Consider the following 13,278-nt stretch of genomic DNA (forward strand, 5'->3'; position numbering starts at 1 on the left):
TTTGTGGGGCAGGTGAGATCCATAGGCTCCAAGGAGCCAGGCATTCTCTGAGTGGCAGGTAAAACTTTCCCAGAGAGAGCCTGGGAAAAGGGCCTAGTTCAAAGTGCCACCCACCTTCAATACAGCCAGCAGCAAGCTAGAGCCTCGGGGAACCCCAAGTCAGAGGCCGATGCGGGGAGGATGCTGCTTCGACGCAGCCCTCGGGGAGCTTGAAGCTCAGTGTTAGTTTGGGAGGCGCCGTCCTCAGAGTCGGTGGCTTTGCGAAGCTCAGTGGCCAAGCAGCACAGACGCCACAGACCCCACCCAGCCGCTTCTGGCTCTCAGGTGGGAGCCCCCAGGTGGGAGCCCACCCCCGCCGCCACCGCCGCCTGTCCCACACTTGCTCCCTGTTAGAGGCTCAGGCCTCCCTTGCCGGGCAGCTCCTCTAGGCCCCTGCCGCTTCCCCGCTGGCCTCTCTGGTGCTGCTCGGAGAATCCAGCCTGTCATTTCCTGACTCATTAACTCCACGGCCCCACTGCCAGAAGGGCGAGCACACAGTTTCCGTTTCTCCCTGATTTGTTCAAGTAGCACTGGGCCTGCCTCTGTGCCAGGCACAGTGTTGCACCCCTGTGACAAGGTGCGCGGCTCACACAGCCCCTCCTTCCTGGTGTGGGAGTCTGAGAAGAGAGCTCCGGCCCGCCCCCGCACCCCGGAACAGTACTTTGACACCAGCCCCCTGTCTGCTGCTACTGCCTTTCGATGCCAATTTCAAACGCCGCTTCCTCCATGAAGCCTTCTGGATCTCTCCGGTTAGACGAGGACATTGTCCCTTGAGCTTGTGAGCATGTGTTCCTGCATTTCCAGAACTCAGGCTCTGACTCGCATAGGAATCCAATATTCCCACCTGAACTGTGGGCCCCAGAGGGGTCTCCTCTCTCTTCTGGGGGCAGCTGGCACTCAGGAGGCCTTGGAAATATGTGTCATAATGACTTAGCATTGCACAAGCTTCACAGGCATAATCTCAGGTGCCTTTAGAGCATCTATGAGGTAGATGCTCTTTCTACCTCCTGTTACAGGTGACAGCTGGCAGGTGACAGAATAGCCTTGTGGCCACATCCTCTGTGCTTTAATCAGACAAGCCCTCAGCTGCTCTGGGCCAAGGCTTGCTCCTGAGCTCATCACTTTGATTATTAATTAACCCCTTAATTATCAGCTAAGGACTTGTCAGGGATTCCGGGGCTAAAAGCAGAAGAAAGCAGGGGATCCAGTAGGATCCAGAGGAGCCATTGGACATCGTCTTGCTGTCGGGCAAGATGCTGAGAGTTGCCTGAGCTCTGGCTACCTAAAGGTCTGGAGGCTGCTGTTTGGAAGACCAGGAGCCCATCTGACACACGAATCTGCAGGGGGTGCCGTGCCGGTCATCCTGCCTGTATGCCAACGAGCTGCTGCTTCCCTCCCTGGGCAGCAGGCTGGGCTCCGAGACCCCCAGCCCCTCCTCCTGTCTGCCTTAGCACCCCACTCTGTGGCTCACCCTGCTCTTCTGAGCCCTCCAGTGGCTTCCCCCGGGGGTGCAGCCTCTCTGCTCTGCGGCCTCGTTCAGCACCCACCTGGCTACCATGCCGCATTCCGAATCCCCGCTGGTGGCCCTCCAAGGCTCGGCCCCCAACCACCCACATCATCACTCTGCAGGGCTGACAAGCTGGCTCAGAGCACACACACAGAATCACACGCGTGTGTCTTCTTACCAACAAGAGTACAGCTCAAGTCACACAAATCCACTCAATTGGCTCCTTCCTGGCCGTGTGTTAACACAGAGACACAATTTACCTGGGTTTCCCACACCCAGGCCCAGAAACCCTGAATGGGGCGTCCCCACCCCCAGCCGGTGTGGTTGCCTCTGGGCTGATTTCCTTTATCACTGGCCAAGGATGAGTAATTCTATCGTGAAACACACGGTTCAGGGTGATAGATGAAGGAGCGGGGCAGATGATTGCCTCACTGCCTCCCTCCCGTTGGAGAGGGAGGCTGGAAGGAGATTCCTGCCCTTTTATAAAGGGCAGGCAGCCGGGAGGGGATGAGTGCGGAGCAGCCACAGAGAGCTTGGTAGGCAAGGCGCGCGTGGGGGTGGGGTGGCGGCGGCAGAGGACACAGGCAGGGCCAGGTCTCCCGTGGGAGCCCAGGCGGGCAGGCAGATGTGTCCTCCAATACTATTCAGGGTCGAGGTCTAGGGGGTCCTACGTGGGGGGCAGGGCAGGGGTGCTGCTCCAGTGTCCAGACCGAAAAATGTGGAGAAACTTCTGTCTGAAAAGTGCCATCGTCTTTCCCAGGAGCCTCAAATCCATCTTCTATCTGTGATGAAATTCTCGGTGAATTGACATCTTTTTCAACAGTGCTCAGCTCACTGGCATTAGCAAGCACATCTATACTTTTCAAAATGACAACCGAGACTATCGCAACGCTTGGAGGCCAGTTTTGGGTTTTCTGGAGCCTCTTGCAGATGCTCCCGTTGGGATTCTAGTCTGAACAGCTGCTGGTGGGTGTGCGCGGGGGCGCTGACCTGCCCATCCACCACCAAGGTCCCCGGCCACGGGTGTGAAACCGATGGGGCCCTGTGAGGCTCCTGGGCACGGAGGCCTCTTTTTTTTGGTCCCCGTTTCTTGTAGGCAAGACTCCAGCCTCCATGACCTTCCCTGGGTTCCAAAGGGCAGAGCTGAACAGCTGCTAATCAAGGGAGGAGCGACCAAGAAACCCCCTGAGGCGGGATTCAAGAAGGGACCCGGGATGACCACCGGAGACCCTGCACACACCCTGCTCTTGTCAGCAGCCCTACCCTTGGGAAGTATTGTCATAAAACTCCTCATCAGGGCTTCCCTGGTGGTGCAGTGGTTGGGAGTCTGCCTGCCGATGCGGGGGACGCGGGTTCGTGTCCCGGTCCGGGAGGATCCCACATGCCGCGGAGCGGCTGGGCCCGTGAGCCATGGCCGCTGGGCCTGCGCGTCCGGAGCCTGTGCTCTGCAGCGGGAGAGGCCACAACAGTGAGAGGCCCGCGTACCAGAAAAAAAAAAAAACAAAAAAAAACTCCTCATCAAACCCTCCTGGGTGGGGACACATAGTTTTCTGAGACAGTAGCCTACCGTGTCCCCCTTTGCCTGACAGAGTAATAAAGCTATCCTTTTCCGCTTTACCCGAAACTCTGTCTCTGAGACTCCATTCCGTACCGGTGTGCAGAGAAGCTGAGCTTTCCGCATCAAGTCGGGTGGCTGATGGCGGGGCAGGAGGGTACTAGCAGCCACCGGGTGCCCAGGGAGCAAGTTCACCCCAGTCTGTTATGGGATGTGAGGTTCTGGGGTCTGGGAGGGGGGCAGAGCTAACAGAGCCAGCGCCCCCGCCCACCAGGTAAGGTCAGCCAGCCGAAGCGACCGGCTAAAGAGGGCCCCCCCCCCCTCCGCTCCACGGGACCCGCAGGTTGCTCCGCGGCGGGACCTCAGGACACGTTCAGCCCTGCAGCGGGGAGAGGCGCTGGCTGGCTGGGGGCCACCAGCCCTAGCGGCGCGCGTGGGAGGCGCCGGCGGCGACGCTGTCACTGCGGTTGACAAGCCCCTAGAGAGACAGTGGGGCGGCGCTGGGGGCCGGCGCGGGAGCGGACCTGTCCCCAGAGGCCGCCGGCGGCGGCGCGGCGCAGGCGCCGGGCGCGTCCGGGAAGTCTGGGCGGCAGTCCGCCCGTAGCTGCCCCCGGGCCTGTGCCCCAGCCAATCGCGGCCACGCGCCCGCGGCTCCCCGCCCCCAGCCACCCGGCCGCGCCGCTTAACCCTTCCCTCCCCGGCCCTCCGGCCTGGCGCGCAGGTGCCTGGCGACTCCGCTGGACCCGAGCCTGAGGCCGGCCCGCAGAGCCTGGGTGTCCCCGGCTCCTCTCCGCTCCGCCGCCGGGGCAGAGGTCCCGGGAGCTGAAGGTCTGGGACCCGCGGCTGGGTCCTCCCGGGTCGCTGAGGAAACCAGCCCTCCCTGCCTCTGCCCCACGGCCACCAGGTTCTCCGCAACCACATCTGCCCTCCTGCCCTTCCTCCCAACATCACAGCAATGACAATGACATACCAATGACAATGATATTTTCCGTATTGTTAGTGTGCTATAGGCACTGTGCTGTCCATGCAAGTCGTGAAGCTAACAGTCGCTGTGTCGCCTCAGGGTGCAGATGAGGAAATGGAGGCCCAGAGGGGCAAGGGCTTGGCCACAGTCACCAAGAGCCACATGAGCAGGGTCCTGCTTCCTGCTCCAGGGCCCAGGCCCCCTCGAGCTCCACCTGCGCCTCCCACCTCCGTATATTCAGACTCTTCTTCCTTTGCACCTGCTTCTCCCCTAACCCCACAGCCTCACACCACATCACAACGCACAAACCTTTCCTTTCAGCCACACCTGTCTCTTTCCTGTTTCAGCAAAACTTCTAAAGAGTTGTCCGCAGAGGACTGACAGTCTCCCCTGCTTTGTAACCTTCACACTCCAGCTTCCACCCTCAGCAGCCAGGAAACTGCTTTGTCAGGCGCTGCCAGGACTCCACCCACCCCTCCCTGCAACCCAGGATCTAAACCACACTCTCACCCTCAGTGTTGGGTCTCTGCACTTCCATCTGTACCTTGTTTTTTTTTTTTGTTCTACGCCTGCTGCCATGCAGCTTTAACAGCCCCGTATACTGATGAAAAGTTTCTATTGAGCGCCTCCTGTGTGCAGAGCTCTGCTAGGTGCCAGGAGCTTGTATTCCACTAGGGGTGGGGCAGATAATGAACAAATAAACTAATTAATAAATAAGAAAAACACTAGACAGTCTGATGTGGAGGAATGAGAGAGAGTGGTTTTAACAAGCTCAGTGCTTCTGTGATGGGTCTTGACTGGATGTCTGTCTTGGTTAGAGGGAAGCCCCTTCAGGTAGAGAGAGGATCCCTGGGAAGCCCTAAGGCAAGACTGAGCTTGGTGGGGGGACGGGGGTGCAGGGATTCCGGGCGTCTCCACACTGGGGTCGGCACGCCCATTGCTGGTCAGGACAGAGGGAGTTCGAGATTTCGTAACGTCTGGGAAAGAGCGCTAAACTGGGGCTTCTTGGTTCCCAGGGGGACTGTGCCGGAGGTGAGGCGAGGCGGCCCACTGGTAGGTAACTGTGGGACTCCTGGGCTCAGGATGAGTGTTGGCAGGCAATGATCCCTGGGGGGGAGGGGGAGGCGGTGTCAGCTCCAAACGCTCACTGAGCCCCAAGAATGTGGATTTCAGCAGCTTTAATTAGGTGAGACCCCGGAGCCTGCCCTCTCCTCCTTGACCCTGCAAGGGCGGAGGAAATGCACTCAGAACCAAGTCCCTTCTGCCCACTGCAGGAGGCCGGCTTGACCACTCACACAGGACTGGGCATTCTAATCACTGAAATGGGACTTTTAAAAATGACCTTAAGGAACAGAAGACTTCAGTTACTGGAGAATGACAGAAAAGTCTTGGGACTTACCTTAGATTTCACCTACTACGGGGAAAATCAGATGTCACGGAGTGGGGCTCCCCGAGTTGTTTCTGTGGGTCCAGCTTCTTCACACAGGGGCCCTGTAACGTGTGCTCCCCAAGACTTGGGGCTGGGTGTCTGGGTGCAGAAAACTGTACAGTGAGTGTGTTTAACGGGGAGATGGCTGCAAACCCAGGAGACACTGAGCTGTCTGTCTGTAGCTAATGGGAGACGTACTGCCTGCAGGTTGTGACAGAGGTGATCCCCCAGAGCCCCCCCGCGCCCCCATCCCGTAGGGTAGGGCTCCGCAGGAGGACAGCTCGGCCCTACTGTCTTCCTGGCCTCTGTGCATTTTAGGTGAGGAGTGGCTGGGGTGAGAGGGTGAGTGGAGGCTGAGTTTCCAGTGCCTTCCTGGGGGTCTGGCCTTCTCTCTGGAGCGTGGAAGGAGCTATCCCAGGTGGGAGAACCTGGCCCCCTCAAGTCAGGTAGAAAGCCACCCAGGGGACCCCACACAACTTTGTCGAGTGAGAAGGAACCTCAGTGCCTGTGAACTGAGGCTCCAGTTCTGGGTTCTGTGTCCCCACATGTCTGCCCACCCTGATGAATACAAGGTAGCTATCAGTGCCCTCCCACCCGACACCAAGGTGGATCGAGAAGAGGAGGGGTCCAGGGTAGCTCGGAGGGGAGCTGTGGGTCCCGAGAGAGGCCATGGGGAGCCGCAAAGACAGTGCTGGAAGCGCTCATTGGAGCTGCCTCCTGGGCTGGCAAGGCTGGCATGAGGCTGGGATGTGGCCGCGACACGCGACACGGAGCGAGCAGAGATCTGCCTGCGAGCTGCACCGCCTAGAGGTCTGACCAGGAGTGTCAGAGACAGGAGCAGAGTGGAGGGGCAAGTTAGAGGCGCGGAAAGCCGATTCCTCCTCCTCCTTCAATCTGGGAGAGATGGAGTGTGTTAGAGGCCAAGGGTCTGCTTTGGAGGCCGTGGTTGAAGAGCCAGGAGGAGCTTCCCAAAGGAGCAAAGTCAGCCTTAGACAGGAGGGGGAACCCCAGCCTCAGGCTGAGGGCAGGAGTGCCCGACAGGTCAGGTCAAGGCTGGTGAAAGGGGAGGAAGAGCAGGCCCAAAGGTTGCTTCTAGGTCACTGGAATTGGGGTGTGGGTTTTGGAATTGGGGTAGTCATGGGTCCCACGGGGTGGGTGGATGAAGCAGGAGACGAGAGACATGAATCCGGAGGAAGGTGGAGGGCCTGGGTGAGGACAGGTGATGTGGAGAGGAAGGTGCCATCAGGGACATGGAGGGGGGACGTGCAGGTGGGGGTGGGGGAACCATTCACCCCAGAGCAGCAGACTGTGGGCTGGCATCCCAGGGGGTGGCTGGGCTCCCATTACTCCAGGCACATAATGCTGGCTTGGTTTACTTATTTATTTTATTGTGATGAAATTCCCATAATGTAAAATTGATTATGTTAAAGAGAACAATTTGGTGGCATTTAGTGCCTTCACAGTGTTGTACAACCAACATTGTTGTTTAGTTTCAAAACATCTTCGTCACACCAAGAGGAAACCCCACACCCGTCACACACTCATCCCCTGTTATCCTCTCCTGTACCCCTGGCAACCACTCATCTGCTTTCATCTCCATGGAGTTGCCTCTTCTGGACATTGCATAAAATGGACTCGTGCAATAAGTGACATTTTGTGACTGGTTTCTTTCATGCAGCATGTTTTCAAGATTCATCCTTGTTGTAGCCTGCATCAGTGCTTCATTTCTTTTATGGCTGAATAATATTCCATTGTGTAGATATGCCACAATTTAAAACATTTATTTATTTACTTGGTTGTGCGGGGTCTTAGTTGTGGCAGGCGGGCTCATTAGTTGCAGCATGTGGGCTCCCTAGTTGTGGCTCATGGGCTCCTGAGTTGTGGCATGCGAACTCTCAGCTGCGGCTCTCATGCGTGTGGGCTCTAATTCCCTGGCCAGGGATTGAACCCAGGCCCCCCCCCCCATTGGGAGCACGGAGTCCCATCCACTGTGCCGCCAGGGAAGTCCCCTATGCCACAATTTTTTAATCCGTTCATCAGCTGATGGGCATTTGGGTTGTTTCTACTTTGTGCATGATGCTATGAGCATTTGTGGACCAGATTTTGCTCAAACATATGTTTTCAGTTCTCTTGGGCATATTGCCGAGGAGTGGAATGGCACTGCTATGTGTAACTTTCTGAGGAATGACTAGACCGTTCCTCAGTGGCTGCCCCACTTTACATCCCCACCAGCAGCGCACAAGGGTTCCAACTTCCGCGCATCCTCCCCAACGCTTGCTGTTTTTTTTTTCCCTTTAAAAAAGATTATAGCCATTCTAGTGGATGTGGAGCGGTACCTGGTTTGTTTGTTTTATGTATTTGTTTTCTCAGTTGGACAGTGCTTTCAGAAGGCAGCAGTGTACCAGTGGGGTGGAGGACTGAGAGGGCTCAGCTGCCTGGGGATGGGGTAGGAGCGGCATCATTGCCTCAGATGGTCCCAACGACCCCTGCAGGAGACACTGTTATCTCTATCACAGAGTAGCCTCAGAGAGGCTGGATGGCTCACTCATGCCGCTTCTTACTAGGGAAGGAATTTGCTGATTTCAAAGCCCTCTTCTCCCCTATTTATTCTTCGCTGTCCCTACAAGGCTGTGTCTTGGGAAATAGGCTCGTCCCCAGATGAGCTCAAAAGGCCATAAACCTGCACGCTGTGGCGCTGGAGTCCCACATGTGGTCACCCAGAAGTGGGGACTTGGGCAGATGTCAGAACCAAATTTCAATAGGCAGGTGCATCCCAGGACATGAGCCTCTTTAATGTAACTTTGGGGTCCAGAACTAGACCAGAACTTTGGGAACCTGGCCATTGCTACGATGTTTGTCGCTTCCGTCAAAGCTTCCCGGTTGCTCACCCTTCATCCCGCGCGCCTGTGTTTTGGAACTGCTTTCCGCAGGGCTGCCCCAAATCCGGGGACAGTTCCGCGGCATTTCAAGGGGGCAGCGCCCCCTGGTGGCGGCGCTGCGAGCCTGCGCGGAGGCCTCGCCGCTCCCGCCCCCGGGAAATCAGGTGGGCGGTGCCTTCTGGGTGCAGGTAATGGACAGAGACCCCCGTCCGCAACAGCAGCATGCGGGAGCCCAGGGCATCGAGGGACAGGACAGGGGTGCGGGGAGGGTGGGAGGCAGCAGCACCTCAGTCATCTAGGTTCTGGAGGAGGGAAGGCCCAGGTGCAGGCAGGGACATGGGCCTAGCACCCCAAGCCCCAGGACCCCTGTTTCTTGGGGTTTTCTTAAAAGGGTGAGCAGAAAGAGGTGCCTTGATGTGGGCACCGCGCCTCGACACAAGGAGGGTGACGGGAGGGGGTATCAGGTGGCCGTGGAGCCTCACCAAAATCCTGGGAGGCAGGGCCTCTTCAGACCTCATGGATTTGAGCGTGAGAAGGGTCCTCCACCCTCATGTTCTCCGGGCCCTGGCTCTAAGGAGGAGAAATCTGGGTTCAGAGGGGCGTGACCTAGTGCCTCCCACCCTCCCGCTGCTCTCTTCCCAGCGCTTCACTGAGGCTCAGCAGGCTTGAAGGCCTTGCTTCAAATCAGGGGCACGGATCACAGCGTCCTGTCTGGCTGGCACCATGCTCACCCACAAGCCCCTCTGTGCCGCCCAGTGATTCCCACTGACGGGGGAACTCTGGCTGCTGCGGTCTAGCCCAGAGCCACAGGTGTCTCGCTGAGACACCCCTCACTGGCCAAATTCTGGGTCCAGCTCAGATCCGAGCTCTTTCCAGGGCCTGGTCACCTGTGACGCTGTCTGTCTGTGCCCCTCTGGTGTCAGTTCTTTCCTCACTGGCAGAGGAAAAGGCCTGGGATATCCTTCTCCTTGGGCCTCTGGCTCTGGCTCCCCCTGCCTGAGCCCAGTATTCAGCCCTGTCTTTGACTTTTTTGTTTGTTTGTTTCGTGGTACGCGGGCCTCTCACTGCCGTGGCCTCTCCCGTTGCGGAGCACAGGATCCGCACGCGCAGGCCCAGCGGCCATGGCTCACGGGCCCAGCCGCTCTGCGGCATGTGGGATCCTCCCGGACCGGGGCACGAACCCGTGTCCCCTGCATCGGCAGGCGGACTCTCAACCACTGTGCCACCAGGGAAGCCCTCCATATTTTTCTGACCTTTACTCTTCCTCTTTTCAGCTGATATCTTGCTAGATCGTTCATGGAGAAGTTAGATCCCATGTGGCAAGAGCAGAATCGTCTTCCCAACACATGAGAAGAGAACAGGCACGGCCCGCACGCATCTTACCCTCCTCCGCCTGCCCAGCCCGTCAGGTCAGAAACATGTGTCCCTCCTCCTGCCAGAAGCCTAACCCCAGGGAAAGGACTTAGATGTAAAGGAAACCAGAATATTGTCTTGAGCTACGGACACTTCAAAAAGCAAAGCAAAAACAACCCCCTGCCCCCTACAATACAGCAGGTGCAGAAGGGCGTGCTGAGCCTTCCCCTTCTTTTTCCTGGAAGCAGCAGATAACATGTCCCCCCGCCGCACCCACGGAGGAAGACGCCTTCTCTCTGCTGGAAGGAGAGTGACATTGTGATCGTCAAGGGCAGAGAGTGGAGAATGAGAGAATTCTGTACAAACAGACCTTGTTCAACATAATTCTCAACCTCCTTAGCCTCCCCACAGGGTGTGGTTCTTTTTCTACAATCGCCTCTCTTTGTTTCAACCCAACAGAAAAGCATTTAGGTCTCGCCACTCCTCTGGGTCTTTCTTCATTTCCTTAGAGGGCGCCCTGGGTCAGGTAAAACTTGTGGGAAATAAATGTGTATGGCTCTGTCCTGTGAGTCTGTTTCATGTCCATTTAATTCCAGGACCAGCCGTCAGCTCTAAGAGGGTGGAGGTCAGGTTCTGTCTCGGCCACATCTTCCCTGCCGGCATCTTTGAATTCTACCTCCTTCCTTGGCTTGATTCCTCAGCACGCTGACATGCTCTCAGCGACCATCTTCAGAAACTCTGTGAACATGGGCTGTGTCTTTCCAAATGAAACGCATTCTTACTATCCGATCCAGCCCTCAAACTCCTTGGTATTGCTGGACCTAAATGAGTCGAATGCTTCCACCTACACAGAAACTTGCATCTGGACGTTTACGGCAGCTTTACTCATAACTGCCAGAACTTGGAAGCAACCAAGAGGTTGCTTGGACAACCTCTTGGACAACCTTGGACAACCGGGAGGTGAATGGACAGACAGACTGGGCTCCATCCATGCAGCAGAATGTTCTTCGGCACTGAAAAGAAAAATGAGAGAGAGGGAGCCACGGGGTGACAGGAGGGGCACCTTAACTGTATGTCACTCACTGAAAGAAGCCAGTCTGGAAAGGTGCCATAGCTTAGGGTACCAACTACCTATGACATTTGGGAAAAGGCAAGCCACAGAAAGGGTGGGTTGCTGGGGGTTTGTGGCGGGGTTAAGGGGTGGGATATGATAAATAAGTCAAGCACAGAGGACTTTTAAGGCAGTGAAACTATTCATTGTGATACATTCATGGCGAGATACATTTGTCAAAACCCATAGAATGTGCAACACCAAGAGTGAACCCTGGTGTAAACTCTGGACTCTGATGATCATGATGTGTCCATGTAGCTTCAGCGATAGTGACCAACGCCCAGGACGTTGATAGGATAGTTGGGGAGAGAGGAACTCTGAGCACCTGTGTGGGTGGCAGGGAGCGGGTGGATGGACAGAGCAGTAACAACAGAGCAGAGGCCATGTGGCTCCTCTCTGTACTCTGCCCCATTTTGCTGTGAACTCAAAGCTTCTTTAAAAAAATAATAAACCCCATTTAAACGAAGCAACAAATGAACATTCCCATAGCACCACGTGACTCCTCCTCTTCAAGTCCTCAATTTGTCTGGGCCACTGGAGAGTCAAACTTCAGTAGGCACTTGGCCTTCCAATCAGCATCCTTTCCAAGTTTCATCTGACACCTGCTCTTTATCTCACTACACTCTTTTTCACACATTTTTAATTAAAAAAAATCTTTTTTTGGCTGCAGCGTGCAGCTTGCCGGATCTTAGTTCCCTGACCAGGGATTGAACCTGTGCCCTCAGCAGTGAAAGCACAGAGTCCTAACCACTGGACCACCAGGGAATTCCGCAACACTTAAAAATATATTTATTTATTTATTTATTTGGCTGCACCGGGTGTTTGTTGCGGCACGCGGGATCGTTTAATTACTGCATGTGGGTTCTAGTTCCATGACCAGGGATTGGCCCCAGACCCCCTGCATTGGGAGCACGGAGTCTTAACTACTGGACCACCATGGAAGTCCCTCTTTTTTAGAAAAAAAATTTACTTATATATTTGGTTACATTGCGTCTTAGTTGCAGCAGGCAGGCTCCTTAGTTGCAGCACGTGGGCTCCTTAGTTGCAGCATGTGGGCTACTTAGTTGCAGCAGGTGGGCTTCTTATTTGTGGCATGCGAACTGTTAGTTGTGGCCTGCATGTGGGTTCTAGTTCCCTGACCAGGCATCAAACCCCGGCCCCCTGCATTGGGAGCACAGAGTCTTATCCACTGCGCCACCAGGGAAGTTCCCCCTCCTCTTTTTAAGATAGTAGTTTTTCTTCTTTTTAAAAATTGGTGTATACTTGACAGGCAATATTATATATTAGTTTTCTGGAGCACAACATAGTGATTTGATATTTTTATACTCTACAAAATGATCACCAAGATAAGTCTAGTTACAATTTATCACCGTACAATGTAATTACAGTATTATGAACTCTATTCCCTGTGCTGTAAATCACACTCCAGGACATTTGTTTTATAACTGGAATTTGGAGCCTCTCAATCTTTCTCAACTATTGCACTCATCCCTCCACTCCCTCCCATCTGGCATCTATGTCCATTTCTGTTTTGTTGTGTTTGTTCATTTGTTTTGTTTTGTAGATTCTACATATAAGTGATATAGTAAGATAATTGTCTTTCTCTGTCTGCTATATCTCACTTAGCATAATGCTCTCTAGGTCCATTCATGTTGTCATATGATTTCATTCTTTTTTATGCCCAAATAATATTCCAGTGTGTGTGTGTGTGTGTGTGTGTGTGTGTGTGTGTGTCCAGTTTTCATACATATATATGAAAACTTCTTTATCCAATTGTCTATCAATGGACACTTTGGTGGCTTCCACGTCTTGACTATTGCCAATAAAGCTGCCATGAACATAAGGGTGCATATATCTTTCTGAATTTGTGTTTTGGTTTCCTTCAGAAAGATACCCCCAAGTGTAATTCCTGCATCATATGGTAGGTCTATTTTTAATTTCTTGAGGAACCTCCATACTGTTTTCCATAGTGGTTGTACCAATGAACATTCCCAACAAAAGTGCATGAGGGTTCCCTTTTCTCCACATCCTGAGCAATACTTGTTATTTGTTGTCTTTTAGATGATAGCCATTCTTTGAGGTGTGAGCTGATAATCTCACTGTGGTTTGGATGTGCATTTCCCTGATGATGAGTGATGTTGACCATCTTTTCAGGTGTCTTTTGGTCAAATGTATATATTCTTTGGAAACATGTTTGGTCTTCCACCAATTTTTTATTTGGGTTTTTGTTTTTTTGGAGACTGACTTGTGTGAGTGAGTTCTTAGTCTATTTTGTGTATGAACCACTTACCAGATATATTGTTTGTAAATATTTCTCACATTCAGTAGGCTGCCTTTTTGTTTTGTGGATGGTTCCCTTTGCCATTGAAAAACTTTTCGTTTGGATGGAGTCCCATTGTTTTATTTCCCCTTTGTTTCCCTTGCTTGAGGAGACAGGTTCA

Source organism: Kogia breviceps, chromosome 1 (genome assembly GCF_026419965.1).
Source record: "Kogia breviceps isolate mKogBre1 chromosome 1, mKogBre1 haplotype 1, whole genome shotgun sequence".
NCBI classification, from domain to species: domain Eukaryota; kingdom Metazoa; phylum Chordata; class Mammalia; order Artiodactyla; family Physeteridae; genus Kogia; species Kogia breviceps.